At 38.9% G+C, this 22,320-nt stretch overlaps 2 long non-coding RNA genes across 2 annotated transcripts; both read left to right on the top strand.

Annotated features, from left to right (window-relative positions):
• Positions 1 to 11,436: 11,436 nt before the first annotated feature.
• On the top strand, positions 11,437 to 11,911 carry LOC143754048 (uncharacterized). Its single transcript, XR_013207874.1, has 3 exons — positions 11,437 to 11,638; positions 11,727 to 11,797; positions 11,891 to 11,911. It is a non-coding gene; the product is annotated as an uncharacterized LOC143754048 (long non-coding RNA).
• A 239-nt stretch (positions 11,912 to 12,150) lies between these two features.
• LOC143754047 (uncharacterized) lies at positions 12,151 to 12,583 on the top strand. Its single transcript, XR_013207873.1, has 4 exons — positions 12,151 to 12,183; positions 12,263 to 12,328; positions 12,409 to 12,459; positions 12,544 to 12,583. It is a non-coding gene; the product is annotated as an uncharacterized LOC143754047 (long non-coding RNA).
• Positions 12,584 to 22,320: the final 9,737 nt, after the last annotated feature.

The following is a 22,320-nucleotide window of genomic DNA, read 5'->3' as shown; positions in this document are numbered from 1 at the left end:
TGGATGCGGTTGTTGGATCAGCGGTCACCGCATGCGGCCCGGTGTGTGGGAGAAAGATAATGACAGGAATGTTACGAGCCTCGGGATTCAGGCTGGGAGAAAGGAGCGTCAGGCGCGCATTGGCTCAAATGACTCCAGTCTACACTCAAATGAGAAGAGAGGGAACCGCTCGTCAAACAAACCCTCATGTTTACTACGCCGAATACGCCGGACACAAGCTTCACATGGATCAAAATGAGAAGCTAGTTGATTTTGGTGTGACCGAAGTAGTTGCTAGCGATGGGTTTAGTGGGAAAATATTGGGATACTCTGTCATGCCAATTAAGAACAATCTGACAATATATGATGAGGTGTATAGAGAAATTAGCTTGAACCATGGACTGTTTGACCAGTTGAGAGTAGACCATGGTCGTGAATTTTATTTGTGTCTTTATCAGCAGGACAATCTCGCAGCCCTTCGAACCAATACCCACCGTCTTCCTTTCATTCAAAGCCAGTCCAGGCAAAACCATGCCGCCGAAAGAAAGTGGGTAGAAATAAACGCACGCATAAACTATCCTATCAAGCATGCTTTGTGTTATCTTACGAACAATGGTTTCTTGGACATGGATGATTCATGTGTCAAGCACTGTGTATCTTGCATTGCTTCTAAATGCTGCTTGGTGGGATTACAGAACTTCGTTCCTGCGTGGAACGCACACACGATTCCACACAAGGGCATTCCAGATGTTCTGTTCGCAGCCCATCTGAGGACCGCACGAATCCAGTCTCACCTTATACCACCCGCCGAGGTTGCAGCAGCAGACTATATTAGCAATGGGGGGAGTTTAACATATCCATCTCCTTATGGACAAGACCCCCTTGATGGCTACCCGGACCGCCAACTGCAGAGGGAAAATTTGTGGTCGTCGACATACCAGTGTGACCATATTTTTTATGACACTCTCGTGGGTAACAGTGGTGTCTTTTGGGATGCTTTGGACATGTATATGAACATTACACACCGCTTGGAGCCATAGGTCATTACAATGATAGGCTATAATTCAGTTGATAGCCTATTCCAGGAAAAATGTATTACAGAAGGTATCAATGTTTAGACTTGATATTAGTGTTTTTTTCTAAGTTTTCTTTTTTTCTCAATAAAGCAGTTTTTTTTTCTGCCAGTAGTCAGTGCTTAATTTGTAATTTGGGAGGGATTAGGTAAAACCCAGGCTAGGTAACGGAACAAAAAAATTACACTGCCTATAGCAATAGGCCTATATAATTTTTTTTTTCAATACACCCATCAAAAACTTTTCTCAGCAAAGTACCCCCTGACCGACATTTAAGATATGTCTATGATAGGTTATAGTGATGTGCTATCATTATGATATTTATTAAACAAATGAAAAACATTTGCAATAATAAACAATGTACAGGCTATTACATATGCTAGGCTATATGATGTGTAGCCTATAACATTTTAGCTCAAAAACAATTATAATAAAATATAGGATCAAGATGCGCAATATGCCGGGAGACATTTTTTAAAAATTCAGTCTTGTTTTGTAAATCGTCAGACAAGATTTTACCACGTCATTAAGTTTTGCTTTGTAGAAAGTCTTTCTTTAAAGGGAATTTCGTGTTGTATGAATTGTTGGCCTATCTTAATTTTAATAAGTGTTTCATCAATCAATTGCATGTATTTAATCAATAAAAGCAAATAGAGCAGACAATATAATAACCGTGACTTTGAGGCGCCGACGCGCCGCTTTGCCTTGCATTGCGAACTGGAGGGCATCTCATTATAAGCGAATGAAGTAGGCCTTGGCCTTTTGCCTATAGTATATTAGCCATCTTTGCTGCATTGGATTAGTAGGCTATCCATTCTAGAACAGATCAGGGCTTTCTCGCGGCTCGCATCAACATTGCATCCTCAATAGATCGTAAAACAATCAGTGGATGACGGGTGGGTGCGGCTTTGAAATTTGGTTAAAAAAAGTTGGTGCGGATGAGTTTTGTGATGCGGTTGCGGATGAAATAATACCCCATCCGCGCATCTTTATTGGGTAGTTTACAATCACATTTAAAATAGTAATAATTTATATAAAAATGGGTTTCGGAACATCACATGTCCTATTAAAGGTTCCATGTTAGGTCTCCTCAGAAATAATTAAATGTAATATAAAATCTAAAGAAAGATAATAATAAATGGCAATGATTAAAAAAAAACACACACAAAAAAACAAGTCTGCAGTGCTTACATTAGCCAAAATGTCTTTTCCCTTTTCCTTTCTTCATAATTTTGTTACAGTTATTTTGTTACAGGTTTATCAAATGTTTGTTGATTTTGTTAGCTTTTATTCACATCTTATTTAGCCTACACGCAAAATATTTAGGCCTACATATATAGGCTAAACTCAAATGCAGATTCACTCGAGGGCATTATTGTTCGTTTCCAATGCAACATTAAACTTCAGTGCTTATCACAGCTTCTCTTAAATTTAGCAGTTATTAACTCGGTTCAGATGCCGTTAGTCGTGAATTTGATATGTAGCCTAATATTATAATGATATATAATAATATAGTATAATAATAATATATAATAATAATGATGATGACGAAATGGTCTCGCGATTACCTACACTATCCACTTTCGTTCTGCCCTGGTGCCCGCCCCACCCTCCCTCTCAATGATAATGGAGTCGCCCATCTACCTTGCAAATTGAAAAATGTCCTTTACCAGAACGAAACTATTTTTTTTATTTATTTGTAAAAACGATTTTAAATTTACAATTTAGAAGACGTAAAAAAGCAAAGAAGAGCGGAGAAAATGTAATTATCCATTGATAATATAACTGAAAAAAATGGAAAAATTAACGCCTGGTTTCAATTTTTCATTTTTTCATTTGCATTGTATGGTCTGAAAACTGAATTGTGAAGCGTTACACGGACCGACCAGGCTTGGATTTTATTTGATGTTTTCCTGTCCTGCTCGCCACAACTGCAAAACTAGGTCACAGGACAGAACCAAAAGCACAATAAAGGAGGGAACACATACATGTGACAGGTAGATTCAGGAAAAAAATTGGTTTTAGTCAGATCTCTTGAAATGAATCGGTTGAATAATGATTTAAATTATAGTTTGTTTCTTATATAAAATGTAAAAGATAAAAGTATTTGTTAAAAGATATACACTGCCGATCAAAAGTCTGGAGTCGGTATTTTGGAGTCGAGATTTGTTATGCTTACAAAAATAATTACATAAGTCTCCTATGCTCATCAAGGCTGCATTCACAGTAAAAACAGTAATATACTGTTCTATTTGGAATTTTGTGAAATATTATTATAATTAAAAATGAAAAAAATCTCTTTAAATTATGTTTTGAAATGAAATTTACAGTTTCGTTTCCAACCTTTAAAATCACATATGGGGGCACTGATGAATAGAAAGTGAACATAATTTATTTGAAATGCATTTTTTGCATTTTTGATCAATTTAATGCACACTTGCTGAATACAATAACATCAACAACATCAAACAAATCAGCAATTTAAAGACAAACCACAATCAAAAGTTCAGTGTTCTTTGCCATTGGATTGCCATTAATATAAATTCACTATTCTATTGCAGCTCCAGTGTGTCTATATTTCTGGTCAGTACATGACTGTCTGTGAGACCTCAAGTGACTGACCATCCATCCACCACTATTATCTCATATGCAGTTCTGGAGCCTTATTCAGATGCCTCGGTATAAGAGCGTGTGTGTGTGTGTGTGTACCTGTAAGAGCATGAGGACTTAATTGGGCTGAGGCGAAAGCAACAGAGACCAATTACCCATACTCCTATGGTGCTCCAGAGGCCTGTCAAACCTTCGTGTTTTACGGTTTGCTGAGGCCAGAGCTGCTCTTTTGTGCATTGTCACAATCTGCAGCCTTTGCATTTAAATGAAGCCATCACTGAGCTCTACGCAAAAATAATCTGGCTTGAGGTATCAGTGTGAAGGCTGTGTTATTAAAGGGATAGTTCAGACAAAAATGAAAATTTTGTCATTAATTGCTCACCCTCATGTCGTCCCAAACCCTTAAGAATTTTGTTAATCTTCGTAACACAAATGAAGATCTTTTTGATGAAATCTGAGAGCTTTTTGTACTTCCCATTGAAAGCAAAGCAACTACCACTTTGACGATTCAAAAAGTTCATAAAGAGATCGTAAAACTAACCCATATGAATTGAGCGGTTGAGTCCAAAATTTCAGAAGAGACATGAGCGCTCTACATGATGAACAGACTGAATGTAGGCATTTATTCACATATAAACATTCATCAACTCACACATCAGTTGTGGTAAAATGGAAGCTCAATCATGAGCTTCCGCAAGAACCAATAAGATTTGTTCTTGAGCATCAAGCTGGTTCACTTGAGCTTCAGTTTATGTTCACTGATCAATGTTTATAAGTGAATAAAAGCCCATATTCAATCAGTTTATCATATAAACTCTTCAGTCTCTTAAGAAATTTTGGACTAAACCACTCAATTCATATGGATTAGTTTGCTTAATGGCGTTTTTGAAGCGTCAAAGTGTTAGTTGCGTGGCTGTCAAAAGAGAATACAGAAAGCTCTCAGATTTCACCAGAAAATATCTTCATTTGTGTTCCGAAGATGAACGAAAGTCTTACGGGTTTGGAACGACGTGAGGGTGAGTAATTCATTCCATAATTTTCATTTTTGGGTGAACTGACCTGTAAACAGTTCAGTTTCACATGGAAGACAAAAATAATTCTTAGTATAACCAACAGAGTAGAGACAAGCAAATCTATAGGACTCTGAGTCACATGAATGTGTAGAGCATTTGTTAATATGTATATGTGGGTATAAGTTTTGAATCAGTCAGTGAAGTGCTTAAAAGACTGCAGCTTTTAGTATTGCAGACAGATATAATTTACAGGGATGCTAAAATTACTTGGACAGTTAATCCAGAATTAAAACATATTTGAATGTAATTGCATAAAAATAAAATATCAAACCAATTGACATGCACACTAATTAAAATGAAGAAAAACAAAGAAAAAATATAATTGCCAACTTTCTGGTTGTCAATATGTAGTGCTCTAAAGGGTGCATTAAGCTTCACATTGAGATGGGGGAGAAATGACTCAAAGATGCAGAGTAATATGGGCTTTTATTATTAAAAGATAAAACAAAACAAACAAACAAACAAACTACCCTGTGGGGGAAAACAAACTGGCAAGGCAACAGCAAAGCAAAGCAAATCTCACACAAACACATGAGTATGGGGATCTTGTCACCAACATAAGAACAATACCAATTAAGGTGGCAGGACCCTGACAGAGAAAAACTGAATTTATATACAGTATCTACAAAAAACTGCTATACAGAAAGTGAAGTTAGTTCTGAGAAAAGATCTAGCATTGATCATATAACTTGACCTTGGCATCATAATACTTGACCTTGAATGAATACATGGTGGGCTGTCTAATATGTTTGGCTGTGTTATAGTGAAGTCTGACACCATGATGACTGCAAAGCAAAATGTGGCCCGTCCTGGGCACACAGCTTACTGTTACCTCTGTTGTGTCTCTGTTCCCTATTAAAGTCAATACGGAAGAAACAATATCCCATTAGTAAGTGAGCTCTCTTCCTATCTCAAGGTTGATGGGCTTTTACAAACATTTAATGTGAAATGTATGCAGTTCTGTGGAGTGTATGGGTGTAAGTTAACACGAAGAAAGAGACATCTTACGAAAAAAACACATACATTTCCCATTTCAAATTCTATTTGCACTATATGTGATGACATGATGTAATTACACAAAAACACTTATAAAACGGCCAGTTCCAGTCCTTTATTCTGATTCGTCCATAGCTGTATTTTATTCACAATAAAACACGGCTATGACCGCTTCACCCAACGGTTCTATGTATCACTACACAACTCCTAGCAACCACTCTTAGCAACGTAAACATATGTTCAAATTGATATTGTTCATTGAAGCTTAGAGTCGAGTAAGTGAGTGTACCTGTTTTTAGATATAGCATTTTACTTCAGGTCACTCATATTCGTAATAAAAAATACGTTTTAATGTCCCCTGCGATATCGTGTCCTTTTAACAGGTTTTCCCCAGCCCTGACATCCTAATCATTTGTAAGTTGCGTCTCGCTTCTCCGTGTTCACAAGTTCAGGCCTTTCAATATAAAAGGCTTCTCTGACTGACTCACTCATAAAGACTGTCTTTACCGCCATCTAATGGCGAAATTATGTAACTGCTGTTGCTGTTCATTGTCAGGGACTATTTTTTTCTGGCGGAAGGAATGCTTTTAGTGATTTTACTTAATGAAAGTTGCATTGATACATATTTTTTGGCTTTAATATTTTTATTGTGTGATAACCGTTTTATAAAAGCTATAAGATACTCGAGGCCAGTGTTGTATCGTGACACTAGTGACTCGCTTTGCTTCATGCCTAACAAAGCCCTTCAGCCGTGACTTATTCACGATAGGCACAGCCTCTCGTACCTTATTGGTTATTTCAGATGATACTGTAGAAATGGGCCAATAAGATGAACCATTATTCATTTGTTCTGTTAACTAATGTGGTGATAAAAATGGTGGCTCCATGTAAAATTAAGTAGGTTGTATTAGGCTACATTATATTATAAATATAATACTCATTTCATATGAGTAAAATTTATTTTACTCATGATTTCTACTACTCATAGTACTCCGTTTTGTATGGGTAAACATTTAATTTCTACAGCAGAATACCATGACACTCAATGTATAATTGGAGATCTGGTAGAAATTACATTTTGGTGTAAACATTCATGACTCCATGCAAAAAAAGAAAGAAAAAAAAGAAAAAAGATGATCTATGCTATAGAAATGGGCCAGTTAGCAATGATTAGTTTATCCTCTTGACTAAGTGATTAACAAAATAAACCAATTATCATTGAGCTGGTCATGTGATTTCAAAATGGTGGCTCCATGTTAAGACTGGAATCTTAATTTCATGTAAGTCATGATTAGTCAAGTCAAGTCAAGTCACCTTTATTTATATAGCGCTTTTTACAATACAGATTGTATCAAAGCAGCTTCAAAGTGATAACATGAAAATAATATAACAGAGTTTGTTTCTAAAAGAAAATTGCGTCAACGTCCACCTTAAGTAAGGCAGATCAATAATATTATTGAATATTAAATGTCCCCAACTAAGCAAGCCAAAAGACAAGGCAACTCATATGATTATTAACATACTAATATTTTATGGGAACATTTTTTACTGCTGAAAAAAGAGACTGTATGTACCTTATGTATTGTAACTTGTGTGCTTTCCTCTACTAACATAAGTGATGTGCGTGTCCTGTAACATGCCCTCCGAGATCCCAGCACCTCACACTCCTCCCTAGTGCTGTTTAACATGGCTCACACTCTGCCTCATTCCATTCCATGTTGTTTAATCTGGAAGAGAGTCTGTAATTAAAAATCAAGAGAAGCCACGGTCGAGAGTCATAATCACCATTATTATCATTAGTGTAGAGAAAGTACTCTTAAATTTCAAGTGCTACAGACCTCCGTCTGTTCAATTAGTTTGAAGGAGTGTGTGTGCATGTACGTGCAGTGTGTGTATTCATGTTTGTTTGCAAATGTCTGGCATGTGTAAGATTTGATAGACACATACATGCCTTTTAAAATCCAACCTCATCTTTGTAATCAGTGTGTTTATGGGTTTAAGTCAATCCATGTGTGTAGAAGCTATGCAAAAACATGCATTCCCTGGAACATCTTACTGCATCTCCAATCTGTCGCAGTGAGAGATGATTGTTAAATGCACCAGTAGTTTTTAATATGTGTAGGTCACGTGTCATTTGCCCTCTGTGTTCTCTCATATACTGAATTAAGGCCTAACTCCACACATCTTTATGATTTCACTCTCTTCTGGATGTGGTATGAGGCGTATCTGACATGCCTGTGATTTCCCTTGTGCCCAATGACTGTTTGTTTCCTGTCACACTTCCATTCTGCTTATCCGCCCGTGTGAAATTGTGGCTTCTTGAAAAGCTGTATTAAAGCAAGTGGTTATGCGTGTAAAAAATCAGATTATGACTATTTCATTTTCTCAAAATGAAATGCACTGTCAGTGAATGAAACATCAAGTTATAACACATTTAAATTGTAAGTCATTCTTACTTTTATGTTTTCCCATATGCCTGGGAAATGAATGTCTTCTGCCAGGGGATGTCAGGTAAAATAGGCCAGATAAGGTTTGGAATGTCGTTATTGTTCTTTCAGACAGGTGTGACAAATCTGTAAGGGCGGGTGTGTATACCAAAATATTCATCCAGAAATAAACCTCTATATACAATGAATAAATAATAAATTATAAATGTGTTCAGCATTCTGCAACAAATATTTTTGGACTTTCTAGAATAGTTTAAGTTGTAAAGTGTGCAGGATATATTAAAATGAAGCGATTCGGCAGGCATGTAAAACCTCAATCCAGACCAAGGCTGCATTCCACTCCAAATTTGTATGCCCTTCACTCACAAACTTCCCTTCGTCTCGTGGATTCAAATGTGCGTCATTGCTTACGATGCGCGAGTGCCCACTACTGGCGGGACTTGTGCATACAGTTTAAATGGAATGCACTAAGCCCTTGATCACTTGGAATTCACTATGGAGCTGATTTATTATTTAAACCCCTTTTTTACTCATGAATTTGTTTCATGCACCATTCTATATGCATATAAATTGCTTTAGAATATAGAATATAAAAAATCCTATACATATAAGAGCTGTTGGAGAAAAACTGTAATTACAAAAAACAGTGGAAATTATTCTCCTCTCTCCTGGGGATCAGTCCCTCGATGCCCATACACATAGGTATTTAGACCTGGTCCCCTTTGTTTACTATGACGATGATAGCTTCTGCATATTTTTCTAGGTGTGTTTGAATCATCAAACTCGTGCACACCTGCCCATAGAAGAACCTCAAGGGAACTTCCAGAAATACATCGGTGTTTTTGCAGTGTGGTCCCCTTATACCATCGGGGAGAGTGAGAAGAAAAACAGTGACCCAGCCGCAACTACAAGCCCAGCCTGAATCCACCACAGACGCAGAGCTGGAGCCCATCACGATAAAAGTGCCAGTGAGCAAAGATCATCCCGGAGCTGAAGCCCAACAAATCCTCTGAGCAAGTGTGTGAGCCAGTAACAAAGTCTGTTTCTGAAGGAATTTTGGTGGAATTTAAGCGGATGAAATGGCCCGCCCCCCAACAACGGCAGAAGAAGAAGCGTTGATCGACTGAGAGAGTGGGTGTTTCCTGCCTGTTTTGTTTCCTAGCATCGAGCGTGTTTCTGCACCCAGCACCACATTTTTTTTTAAATTTGTGTTCCAGCCCTGCCTCCCACTCCCGCCTACTCTGTATCATGGGTTGTTCCTGAAACTTATGTCTGTCCTGTATCATCCAAGAAAACTTTTTGTGAACCCCTGCCTGCACTGCCCAGTCCTTTAGCCCTACCTGCACTGTGTCACTCTAGCCCTTTGTCTCGACCTGATCTACCCATCGTGGATCCGCGTGTTAGCTCACCAGTCCAGCCCTGGAGTGTCAACCTACTAGCTCTGCCTAGAACCTCCAGACCCATAACTCCACCTCGGCCTGTCGAGCAGTTGGCTTTGCCTTGACTCCTCGCTCTCTCGGCTCCACCTAGGACAGTCGTCCCTACGACTCCACTGGCTTCTTCATCCCTCCAGCTCTGCCTTGGTCAGTCGTTGCTCTACCTGCGTCATGGACTTCCCTGGACTCCACCCCGTCGCCTCAGGTGGGCTCCTCTTTCCCTCAAGCTCCGACTTGGCCCTCAGTCATTCTGCCTTTGTCTCCGGCACCCTGCCTCCACCTCAGTTGCTCATCGCTGTGGCTATGCCCTGCCCTCCAGGACACTCTGTGTCATTCTGTCCCTTTTCATCGTCTTGGCATGGGTCTCCCCAGCCAGCAGCTCCATCTCAGTCAGTCAACCCCCTTGGTTCCTGCTGCCAAGCCTCTACCATGGCTCCTATCTACCTCGACTTTGCTGTAGGCCTGCGTACTGGCTCTCCTGCATCTACGCCCTTGCTCCTCCCACCTTTGTCTCTGCCCTAGCCCTGCCTGTGTTCCTGCTCTGTATCCCCGCCTAAGCCCCCTCTCACCCTCCTCTGTTGAACTCTTGTTTTTTGTTGTTGTTATTAAGGCGCTTTGGGAGAGTTTTCACAAATTTAGTTGTTTCCTGTTTTTTATTTTTTTTTCAATTAGTTTCTTTGGTTATTCATTGTCTGATTATTGTTGGCACCTGATGTACATTTGGTTAATTAATTATGTTCTTTATCAGTTCTCACAGTATGTACAGCATTTGTTCTGTTTCTAGTGTTCAGAGTATTTTGAGTTCTGTTAAAAATACACTGCTGTGAATATATCCGTTCCCTCACCTTTACTGCAACTGTTCGTAACATACATAGCCCTTTGTTATATATATATCTTTTTTTCCCCCAAAAAATAAAATGGGCATGAATGGAAACACAAAGAGCAATCTGGGAAATGTGCTCAAACAGGAGCACAGAGGAAGGTCTCTTTTCGCCCTCCGGACTATATAATACAGCAACGGTTGAGTGTTTAAAAAAAAAAAAGGGTTAAAAGGCCTCCAAAAAAAAAACAAATATAAATCAATAAATTTGTAATTTTATGTAAGAAGTATTGACCCTGCTTTGTTAAATATGTTTGGCACAATCATGGATTTAAACATGGATTTTTGCTGCCCAGCTCTTGCCAATTAATGAAAAAGCATAACTAACCCACATTATACACTCTTAAAACAAATGTGCTGAAAACAACAAAACATGTGTCGTTTTCAACACATGCTCTGAGTGTGCTCAGGGTCAGGGACAACACATATTGTGTTAAAATACAACACAGAATATGTGTTGTGAAAACACACAGACAAATGTGTTACTTTAGTTAACAGATTAATGTGTCCTTTTTGAATACAGGTACTGGTCATATAATTAGAATATCATCAAAAAGTTGTTTTATTTCAGTAATTCCATTCAAAAAGTGAAATTTTGATATTATATTCTTTCATTACACACAGACTGATATATTTCAAGTGTTCTTTCCTTTTAATTTTGATGATTATAACTGACAACTAATGAAAACCCCCAATTCAGTATCTCAGAAAATTAGAATATTGTGAAAAGGTTCAATATTGAAGACACCAGAGGGTTGTTTCATAAAAGAAGCTTAGAAAAGCGGGTATTAAGCTCCAAAACACGACTTGAATTAACCTAACAAATCAGTTGGGGTTTAAGGCGGTTTCATAAAAGGTAATTCAAGTTCACGCAATCTCACTAATTTGAACCAGGTTTATTTAGTCTAGATAATTGCGCGTGCACGCTATTCTTAAGAAGCCCTGATGATGGAGCATAGATTCATCAATTTAACATGGCAACTAAAGGGAAGGAGAGAGCAGCGATGTTCACGACAACTGAGCAGCAATTACTTCTCGAATCTTACGAAGAATTTAAACACATGATTACAAAAAAAGGAAATACCGCAGCAATTAATAAAACGAGAGAAAAAGGCTGGCAGGAAATTGCTGATCGTCTCAATGCGTAAGTAACACTTAATGTAGGCCTACATTACTATATTTTATTAAAGTTAAATTAAATGTTTGTCACAATACATTGTGTAACTTTGCAGCAGCAAATTAAGTGAAGAAAAAAGAACATGGCAGCAGGTGAAAATAAAATATAAAAATATTGTTCAGAATGGTAAGTATTACTCATAAAGTAGCTATGCAAGTACTTAAGCATAACCAGCTTGATGTTACAACTGTCCAGTCTCATGATGTTTAATAATTGCAGCTGCCAAAAAGAAGAGTGAGGTTACTGGCACTGGGGGAGGGCCACCAACAGCCAACTTTACTCCTGCAGAGGAGCTGGCGTTAGACCTGAATAAAGGGAGGCCTGTCATTGAGGGAATAGAAGGGGGAACAGCATCTGGATCCATTCCATCCAGTATAAGAGATCACTACTTAAAAGATATTTTGTTTATTTTATTTATTTTTATTCTTGCATTCCTAACTAAATCTTTTTGTTTTATAGTGATGCCAAATTCTGTGTGGTTTCTGGATCCACCAGATATCATGCTGAACCCTGTGAGTATGACAGTATGAGTTTAAAGCACTGATTTTTGAAGTGGTGATTTATTAAACCAAGTTTAATTAATGGTTTTAGGTTGAAGGCCCATCTACTTTTGAGGAGGATGAGGAGACTGTGTCAGTATGTTCAAGGAGGCCTGAGGTAGGCACAGATTTCCACATTATATATTTAAAAGCCTACCTGTGAGGTGCTAAATTGTGTATTTCCATTTTTGGCAACAGGATGCTGACACCCTTCTAGAGCCCTCTCAGTCTGGGACCACATGTGACCAAGTGAGTATTAAAAAATTACAAAAAAGTGCCAAGAGCACTAGATCAAACTGAGAAAACTTAAATGTCTGCTCCTACAAAACCCAGAACATAAAGGGAGTCTACAAAAGGTATCTCAAGAAACAAAAACCTCATGATGAGAAAGTTGGAGCTGGAAATCCAACAGCTTGAGAAAAATGTAAGTAGAACTAGAAGAATATTTAAAACAATGACACATGACCTTTTTGTTTTTTGACCACATTTAATTGTATGTTTTCACCCCCCAACAGCCAGCTTCAACCTAAATAAAATAAAAAATTAAATATGACTTGTGTGTCTGGTAAATTAAGGGGAAAGTGAAAACTTTTAACATTTGGACAGTATTAACCAAAATAATTATTGGCATAACTGTCTCTTATAACCCTGCCTATTTCATTGTCATCAAAAATGCCTTCAACGTTCCAGTCTTGCTCTACAACCATCCTTGGTTGCCTCTCTCTCCTCAGACAGGCAATGTTATGTAGCACAACACATGCAACTACAATGTCACATGCCCTTTGTGGAATCACTCTGAGGTAATTCAGGCACTGGAACCTTGACTTGATGAGCCCAAATGCCATCTCTATACGAGCTCTTGTGCGTGCATGGGCAATATTGTAGTTGTGCTGTGCCTCAGTCTGCGTCTCCTGATAGGGAGTCAAGAGATAAGGCAGGCATGCATATCCCTTGTCTCCCAGCAAAACTTGCTGAGAATTGACCTGAATAAAAAAATAATAATAATAATAATTAAGCACTGAATTTGGTGAATGTATTTTAAAGCTGTAGTTTTTGCTATGTTAAGTGACTAACATACCTTGTGCCAGTTGGTGGGAAAGAGAAGAGGCCCGAAAGATTCTGGAATCATGCACTGAGCCAGACCATTTTGCCACCACATTTGTGATGATGCAATCTGCATCACAAATCATGTAAATAATTAAAAATGTAGGTCACTACATTGGACTTAAATATATATCAGGGCTTGACATTAACTTTTTGAGGCACTTGTCCTTCGGACAAGTAAATTTATGTTTCACTTGTCCATGCACAAAAGTCACTTGTCCGGGTAAAGATTTATAATTTTATCTAGGGCTGCACAATTTGGGGAAAATGTCATATTCCTATTATTGAGATCAATATTGCGGTTGTGATATGCGATTGCGATATAATAAACAAATGGTTTCATGAGTCAACTTGTTTGGTTCTAAACCAAATGCACACACAGATTAGTGATAATTCTGAAATTAGCAATAACAACTAAATGATTGATAACACCTATAATGATCAATAAGCCATTGATGTTTGGATAAAAATGAACTAACAGGTAGGACATATACAGAAATTGAATAAAGTTATCAAACAGTCTGCGCAGCATAAATTATAAATTATATATAGACTACTCCTTATTAAAGCTACACAAGTTCTTTAGTCAAGAGCAGTGAGTAATTTTCTCTGTTCCCTTTGTTCTTTCATTAACTTTACTGACAGAACACTTTATTGGTAGCTGGCCCTTTAAGAGCAGCCGCTGTGGACAGAGACGCGGATCTCACACGCGCCTCATTCTCTCATGAGTCACAACTCTTTATGTCCATCATAAGACTGCTCTTGTGTTATGAAGATACTCAACAAATGACATTTTGGCTTAATTGTGTGTGTTGATGTTCGTTCAAGCGCGAAAGAGAACTGTATTCTGGCGCGCGGTCTGTGCATGCGCATCATACTGGTGCGCGTCTTTCTGCGAGTCACATTCAGGACATTCACAGGCCATTCACATTCAGGACATGTCTTCGTTTCAAATCTGTAAAATTAAATCTGTAAAATAGACGTAACGAGTGGCACATAACGTGAAGTAACATGGCATTTTATTTTGTTTGAAATTTAACTTGTCCGGTCGGACAACTAATTTTCTCTTCTACTTGTCCTACAAAAAATCCACTTGTCCCGGACAAGCGGACAAGCCTTAATGTCGAGCCCTGTATATATATATATATATATATATATATATATATATATATATATATATATATATATATATATATATATAATAGAATTGTTAATGCATTTGCAATAAATAGAACACTGGTGCCCAGCTTATTGTAAAGAACAATCGCTTCTAGCCTACAATATAATCTCAGTGGGACTGTACCTGTACATTGATGCTGTGTAATGATTTCCTATTAACGAAGTCTGCTTCATGCGGACCAGACGGGCGCTTTATGCGCACGTGGGTGCAGTCCAGAGCTCCGATAACATTTGGGAAAGCTACAAAAGTTAATTTTTTTTTAAGTGCATTAACAGACAATAAATATTTCCATTTTCTATATAGTTCTTATTTGAACTTACCAGCGATTCCATAAAAGGCCTGTTTAATACTGTGAATCGCTCTGTGGCCAGGGAAGGTGATGAACACATTAAGCATTTTTTTTAAAGACAGGTACACAATCCGTACAGAGCGGCAAACCGATGCTTTGCTGATATTCTCTGCATCTCCGACTGTGTACAAAAATGTTCCGCTGGCAAAAAAGCGAAGTGCAATGCACACAGTCTGTGGGACTGTGAGCGCTTTATTGCGCCGTGTGCTATTTGCGACGTGTGGGCTCAGTAATCTACAAAGATATGTTATCCCTTCCCTCGAGAATCTATACCGCTCATGCAGGTAATTGTCAGAAAAAGCCAACGGGTCTGCCCTGTCCTTGAAAGTACGTTCTCTTTGAAATGCCCTGCGTATGATTATCGCTCCCTCATCCACCACCTCATCAATGAAAGGACACGCCATGACTATGCGTCCTCCTACACATATGGGTGGAGCTCCCTATTTATAGACGTTTAATTGATTCATTACAAAAATCACACCAACTAAACAAATAGGCCTACCTTAAATTTACATTTGTTTCACTTTTTGTATGTTCGAATGTAATACATTTATTTTTAAAGTGCATTTGTTTTCATTGTTGGACTGATAGTGGTTACATGAAATAAAATGGCAGCATGCCAGAGAGTCCGATGTCACATTCCCAGTGGGTCAGTATTAAAACGGTATTCTGGTTAAGCATCATTTCAGGCTTAGCCTGACAGTTAGCCTGCCCTAGACCAGGCTAGTTTCCCAGCATAAGTTTCCAGGGTAACTGAGTTTGAACTATTTTAAGTTTGCTTTATGAAACAGAATTCACAGACAATAAGTCTGACTAACCAAAATAAGCCTGGCTTATTTTCTAATCTTGTTTTATGGAACAACCCTCTGGTGCCACACTCTAATCAGCCAATTAACTCAAAACACCTGCAAAGGCATTTAAATGGTCTCTCAGTCTAGTTCTGTTGGCTACACAATCATGGGGAAGACTGCTGACTTGACAGCTGTTCAAAAGACGACCATTGACATCTTGCACAAGGAGGGCAAGACACAAAAGGTCATTGCTAAAGAGGCTGGCTGTTCACAGAGCTCTGTGCCCAAGCACATTAGTAGAGAGCCGAAGGGAAGTGTACAAGCAATAGGGATAACCGCACCCTGGAGAGGATTGTGAAACAAAACCCATTCAAAAATGTGGGGGAGATTCACAAAGAGTGGACTGCAGCTGGAGTCAGTGCTTCAAGAACCACCACGCACAGACGTATGCAAGTCATGGGTTTTAGCTGTCGCATTCCTTGTGTCAAGCTACTCTTGAACAAGGCACAGCGTCAGAAGCCTCTCGCCTGGGCTAAAGACAAAAAGGACTGGACTGCTGTTGAGTGGTCCAAAGTTATGTTCTCTGATGAAAGTAAATTTTGCATTTCCTTTGGAAATCAAGGTCCCAGAGTCTGGAGGAAGAGAGGAGAGACACAGAATCCACGTTGCTTGAAGTCCAGTCTAAAGTTTCCACAGTCAGTGATGGTTTGGGGTGCCATGTCATCTGCTGGTGTTAGTCCACTGTGTTTTCTGAGGTCCAAGGTCAACGCAGCCGTCTACCAAGAAGTTTTAGAGCACTTCATGCTTCCTGCTGCTGACCAACTTTATGGAGATGCAGATTTCATTTTCCAACAGGACTTGGCACCAGCACACAGTGCCAAAGCTATCAGTACCTGGTTTAAGGACCATGGTATCCCTGTTCTTAATTGTCCAGCAAACTCGCCTGACCTTAACCCTATAGAAAATCTATGGGGTATTGTGAAGAAGAAGATGCGATACGCCAGACCCAACAATGCAGAAGAGCTGAAGGCCACTATAAGAGCAACCTGGGCTCCCATAACACCTGAGCAGTGCCACAGACTGATCGACTCCATGCCACGCCGCATTGCTGCAGTAATTCAGGCAAAAGGAGCCCCAACTAAGTATTGAGTGCTGTACATGCTCATACTTTTCATGTTCATACTTTTCAGTTGGCCAACATTTCTAAAAATCCTTTTTTTGTATTGGTCTTAAGTAATATTCTAATTTTCAGAGATACTGAATTTGGGGTTTTCATTAGTTGCCAGTTTTAATCATTCATCACAATTAAATGAAAAACATTTGGAATATATCAGTCTGTGTGTAATGATTGAATATAATATCCAAATTTCACTTTTTGAATGGAATAATTGAATCAACTTTTTGATGATATTCTAATTATATGACCAGCACCTGTACATCTACGTACTTTCAAATCAAATCAATTTATCATTAACCAAACATGTCTAACAAATTAAACTAGTAAGTTAACACTAACTTATTTAAAACAAAATTTTGTATATGGTAGTTATATTGCTGATCACAAAATTATTCAATATCTAATGGTCTATAGTCCATTAAGTCACCAGGCAGCTTTGCCACAACAAATTCTTTGGTTTTAATGACATTAAAAGAAAACAGGTGCTCATCAAAATATTGTACTTTTAAAACTCTCAGGAACATAAGTGCACATTCACTTTCATTTTGGGGGATTATGTGTATAACTTCACCTAATAAATGTTCTCCCCTTTCATCTGCTTTTAAAGGCAGAATCCATCCTATCCTGTATGATGTCAGCAAGAAATTAATATTATTGGTCACATGAATTGAACTGGTGAAATTGAGAGTCTCAAAATGGGAGTCTGTCTTCAGTTTGTCAAGCAATTTGTCGCCCTTGTACAAAGATGCAATCATAACTGGGAAAGCATTGGGTAGTGTCATTTCACATTTGAGTGGTGAACTCAATTTCCAGTGGTACATTTGCTGAATCTGATGTTTATGAGCCAGAGTTTTTGAAATATTTCTGAAGTTACACACTACTTGGGCCTGTCGCTTAAGGGGGTTATGTTTCGCTTCAAACCTCATGCACCACAACTTGGAAAGAGGTCCAAATAAAGTCATAACACTCGGGTAATGGGTCATAAAATGGGTGTTTAGGAATTAGATTCCTGTAGGGATAAAGAAATTTGAATTGTGGGTGGTGATCTATTATCAGTTGTTTAAGATAAACAGCTAGTGTAACCCCATTATTGCACATAATACCCAATAAATAAACAGCTTTGCAAAGCGTGAGAGCTTGCTTGCCTATTGACGCTAGTTACACACAAAACATATTCGGCTACAGAACATGAAAACGGTTGAAACAAACAAATTATGTTTCCTGGACAATTAACACAACTCTTTCTCATGCTAGGTGGATAAATATTTATTATTTTACACGTTTAATTATATTCACTCACCTGAGGCAGACAGACGCCTTTCTGATGGCTGGCTAGGCGTCAGTTGGAAAAGAACACCACTGCGCAGGCACAGCAAGAACATTCCCGTAGCCCCAACAGTTGTTTTCCCTTAGTGAGTTAAAATGCTTTATTCACATTTGCAACATGATAAATAAATCCAATCATTAAAGTTTACATTGCCTGTTGAGTATTTGCAACAGAATATATGCCTTTTATATAAACATGTACTACTAAATGTGTTTAACACAGTAATTGTGTAAACAGTTGAGCACAATATTTACACATTATGTGTCTTACAAATCCTTTTACACATATTTTGTGTTAATTTTTAAAACATAAATTTTAAAGGGGCGGTAAAGTATGATTTCACTTTTCTAACTTTAGCTGGTGTGAAATGTTGCAGTTTGAGCATAAACAACATCTGCAAAGTTACAACGCTCAAAATTCAAAGCAAAGGGAGAGATTTGCTTTTAAAGAAAGGGACTACAACAAACGGCTGGTAGGAACTACACGCCATTCCTCCCGGGTTTAGTGACATCACCAACCCTTAAATGTACATAAACCCTGCCCCCGGGAACACGCAGTCCAGGTTGAGAAGAGGAAAAGTTGTTGTATAAGAGTGTATTTGTGAGTCAGCTCAAACTTTAGCATCCTTCTTTTCACATGCAATAGAAAGTCACTCTGTGTGCATCTCACAACAATTCCTATACGAGCGATTTATAGATTAACATGACAGAATATCCTAATTGAAGGATAGTTAGCTCCACATCAGCAACATAAATTCATCAACTAACCATTCAGAGACATCCTGTTGCATTCTACATGTTGTTACTTCTTCTTGAGTCTCTCCATCTTTGTCTGACTCCGTTTGAAAATTAAAGGCAGAACAGTTTCTGTCATTTTAGTGTGTCTGTGTGAGGTAATCGCTCCGCTAACACACAAGAGTTTCTTGAAACCCCGCCCTCTGCAGCAACTCATTTGCATTTAAAGAGCCAGGCACAAAACGGTGCGTTTTTGCAAACCCTCAAAATGTGACAACTTTGACATGCTATATAAAAATATCTGTGGGGTATTTTTTGCCAAAACTTCACACACACACACACACACACACACTCTCTGGGGACATCAGATATTTATTTTACATCTTGTGAAAATGCCATTTTACCACCCCTTTAAGAGTGTATAGTTGAGAATCCTCTCATTCATTCCAATGTACTCGAAGGGTATCACACACTTCAGGCTCTTACTTTTCACAGAGACTAGAGAAGACTCCTGATCAGGTCAAATTTGTAGCAGTGATAAGACACAGACGTTCAAAATCTGTACTAATTTAAAGACTTGGAAGTTTTATGAACCGCTAACCCGTCTTGCCCAGTTAACACTCCACTTTAAAAACTGTGTTCACAATGACATTTTCAGAGTGTTTGTATACACACTCACACATGGACATCCCCTTCACAAAGGACTCATAGGCTGGCGTTGGCAATGTTCTCTCCTGACTTTGGTTCTTCATATTGATTGTATCTTCTGAATTAGCATTTCACATCACTTTTTCCTCCACAGAGAGTGTGATTGTCAATACCTCTCACAGGTCTAAAAACAACTGCTGAAGTAGCGATACAAATCCGCTACTCAAAATAACGAGTACATTTGCATTATGTAAATAGTTCAGATGTTGATTGCCTTCTGTTTTATGGAAAGGTATGCAAGGGAGATATTCTTTTCATACTATAGAATCAGAAAGGAATTTATTGCTTAAATTAGTAGTGATGATGTAATGATGCTTAAACTTCAGCTTTGTCACAGTAATAAATTACATTTAATGCATTGTAATGCAATGTATTTTATTGTAATACTAATTTAAAATATTACTGTTTTTGCTGCATTTGAAAAATAGACAAGATATGCAGCCTTGGTGAGCATAAATTACATTTCAAAAACTTTTTTTAAAAAATAATTGTCCAAACTTTTGACAGTGTTAAGGAACACAGACTCGGGAACAGGGAAATGCAATCACAGGTTCTTTATTTGGTAGCACGGAGCATAATGGTGGAAAACAGGTGAGTGACTGGACAATGAGAGTTGTCATTAACTTGAAATGGATGGTAATGGAAAGTATTTGTCTTTTTGTATTTGGTGCAGGAGATAGTGGATGACAGATGCAGGATAGCTGATGGAAGTACACACCTTGCTGGATGGGATGGTAGGTGAGAACACCAGGAAACACGAATGGATGAGATGCTGGAGAAACTCAGAGATGAATGACTGTCCTAGGGGAATAATTCCTGGAGTATAACATTAATAAATCGCACGAGTGAGGCAGATAATCCAAACAATATCTATGAACAAGACCAGACTCTGAACTGGTACGAGGTGTGTGCATAAGTAGCAGAACTGTAGATGAGGGAGATGCACAGCAGGTGTGTGATTAGTAATTATGTTACAGGTACCGGCTGGTATCATGTAAACGGCTTATATGCTCTCGCTCTGAAACAGGAGAAATAAATGAGACAGGGCAAAGTCTGCGTCCGTCTTTCATCTCGCTCAGCAGAAAGAGAAAGATCGCAAAGCGGGACAAACTGACGTAAACCCCCGGCAACACAATAAGCGCTACACTGCCCTCTGCTGACGAACTCCAAAATTACTCCTGCCCTCTATATGGAATATATTAGTGCAAATGAATAGTAGAAACAGGTTAATTACCCCTGCACAAAATTCAAAAACATTTCTTTATAAAATTACAAAAAAAAAACTACCACAAATGTGATAACAATTTACTGGGCATCACACACTCCCTGACAAAAAAAAAATGGCTTCTGACATTTCCAAAAATCTTTATCTCTAAACTGTTTAACCATTTTAACTCTTAACTTTGATTATCAAATCTCTATTCAATGAACAAGCATAGTAGGTGGAATGTATGTGGCTGGAGCTTGGTAAGGATATGGTAAGTATGGTGTCTGAGGGTAATGGAGAGGATACGGATATGGAATACAATAAGGCGGTATGTATGGAAAGAGTGAGTGTGCAGGTGTAATGTGATGAGATGCTTCTATGATAGGTACATAAGGGGCTGTGTAACCAGTCATTGAATTAACTGTGGCGTGTGCCTGAACTGATGGTTCACCTAATGACTCATATGTGAGGAAACGGCGTGGCCTTCTCTCACGAGCTGACCTTCTAATGTCTGACTGAGTGTTTGCTACGGGAGGGGTCAAAGGTCGAACTTCTGAGTCAGAGTCTTGGTGCCCATTGTTTTCTTCTTCCTCCACAGGTTCAGTGCATAAAGGTAGGTTTTCATCACCGTTGTGTCTTGTCTCAGTAGGGTTTGGTAAGTGTTCAGGTACCGTATGACTTTCTCTTCTTACAGGTGTTGGTCCTGACCCCTGAATCTCTGGATACCTGGTTAGTTGCTCCTGGTAGATAACAGGCCTTTCCTCTGTCCTTACGACTGGTCTCCTTAACCAGTATCCCGAGCCAGAATCATCGTCTGAATCATTTTCACTATCCTCACTCATGTCTGCCTGTCCTTGAGTGTCTGTCATTCTGTCTTGGTTTTGTCTGTTATGTGTTTTCTTCTCAGGGATAGGTCTGATGTCAGATGGAAAAACATTGACAGGTAAGTCGTTCACCAGCAACAGGAGATTACGGTGCAGTGTCCTGCTCTTCTGTTTGTTTCCAGTTTCAGGGCAGACAACGTACACTGGGTTCTCGCCAAGTTGACGTTCGACTATGTATGTAGTCTTCTCCCAGTACGCCCTTAGTTTCCCTGGTCCTCCACGTTCGCTAAGGTTCCGGACCAGAACTCTGTCCCCTGGTTGCAGTACCACCCCTCTTGTCTTTTTGTCATACGTCACTTTTCCCCTGGCACTGGACTTTCTACTATTCTCGCTAGCAATGCGGTAGGCTTCTGTCATCTTTTCAGCCCATTTCTCTGCAAATCCTCTAGGTGAGTATGGTTCCCTCTCTCCATCCAATCCAAACAGCAAGTCGACCGGAAGATGTGGGTGACGGCCGTAGAGGAGGAAATACGGTGAGTAGCCAGTGGATTCATGTCTGGTGCAATTGTATGCGTGTATAACATGCGGGAGGTGGTCCTTCCACCGTAGTTTCTCACTGTCAGTCAATGTTCTTAACATCTGGAGGATGGTGCGGTTCAACCGCTCGGCTGGGTTGCCTTGTGGGTGGTAGGGTGACGTCCGCGAGTGG

The sequence above is a fragment of the Siphateles boraxobius genome, unplaced genomic scaffold (assembly GCF_051911475.1).
Source record: "Siphateles boraxobius isolate OS27281-9 unplaced genomic scaffold, OSU_SipBor_1 29, whole genome shotgun sequence".
NCBI lineage: Eukaryota > Metazoa > Chordata > Actinopteri > Cypriniformes > Leuciscidae > Siphateles > Siphateles boraxobius.
This window is presented reverse-complemented; position numbering and strand designations above follow the sequence as displayed.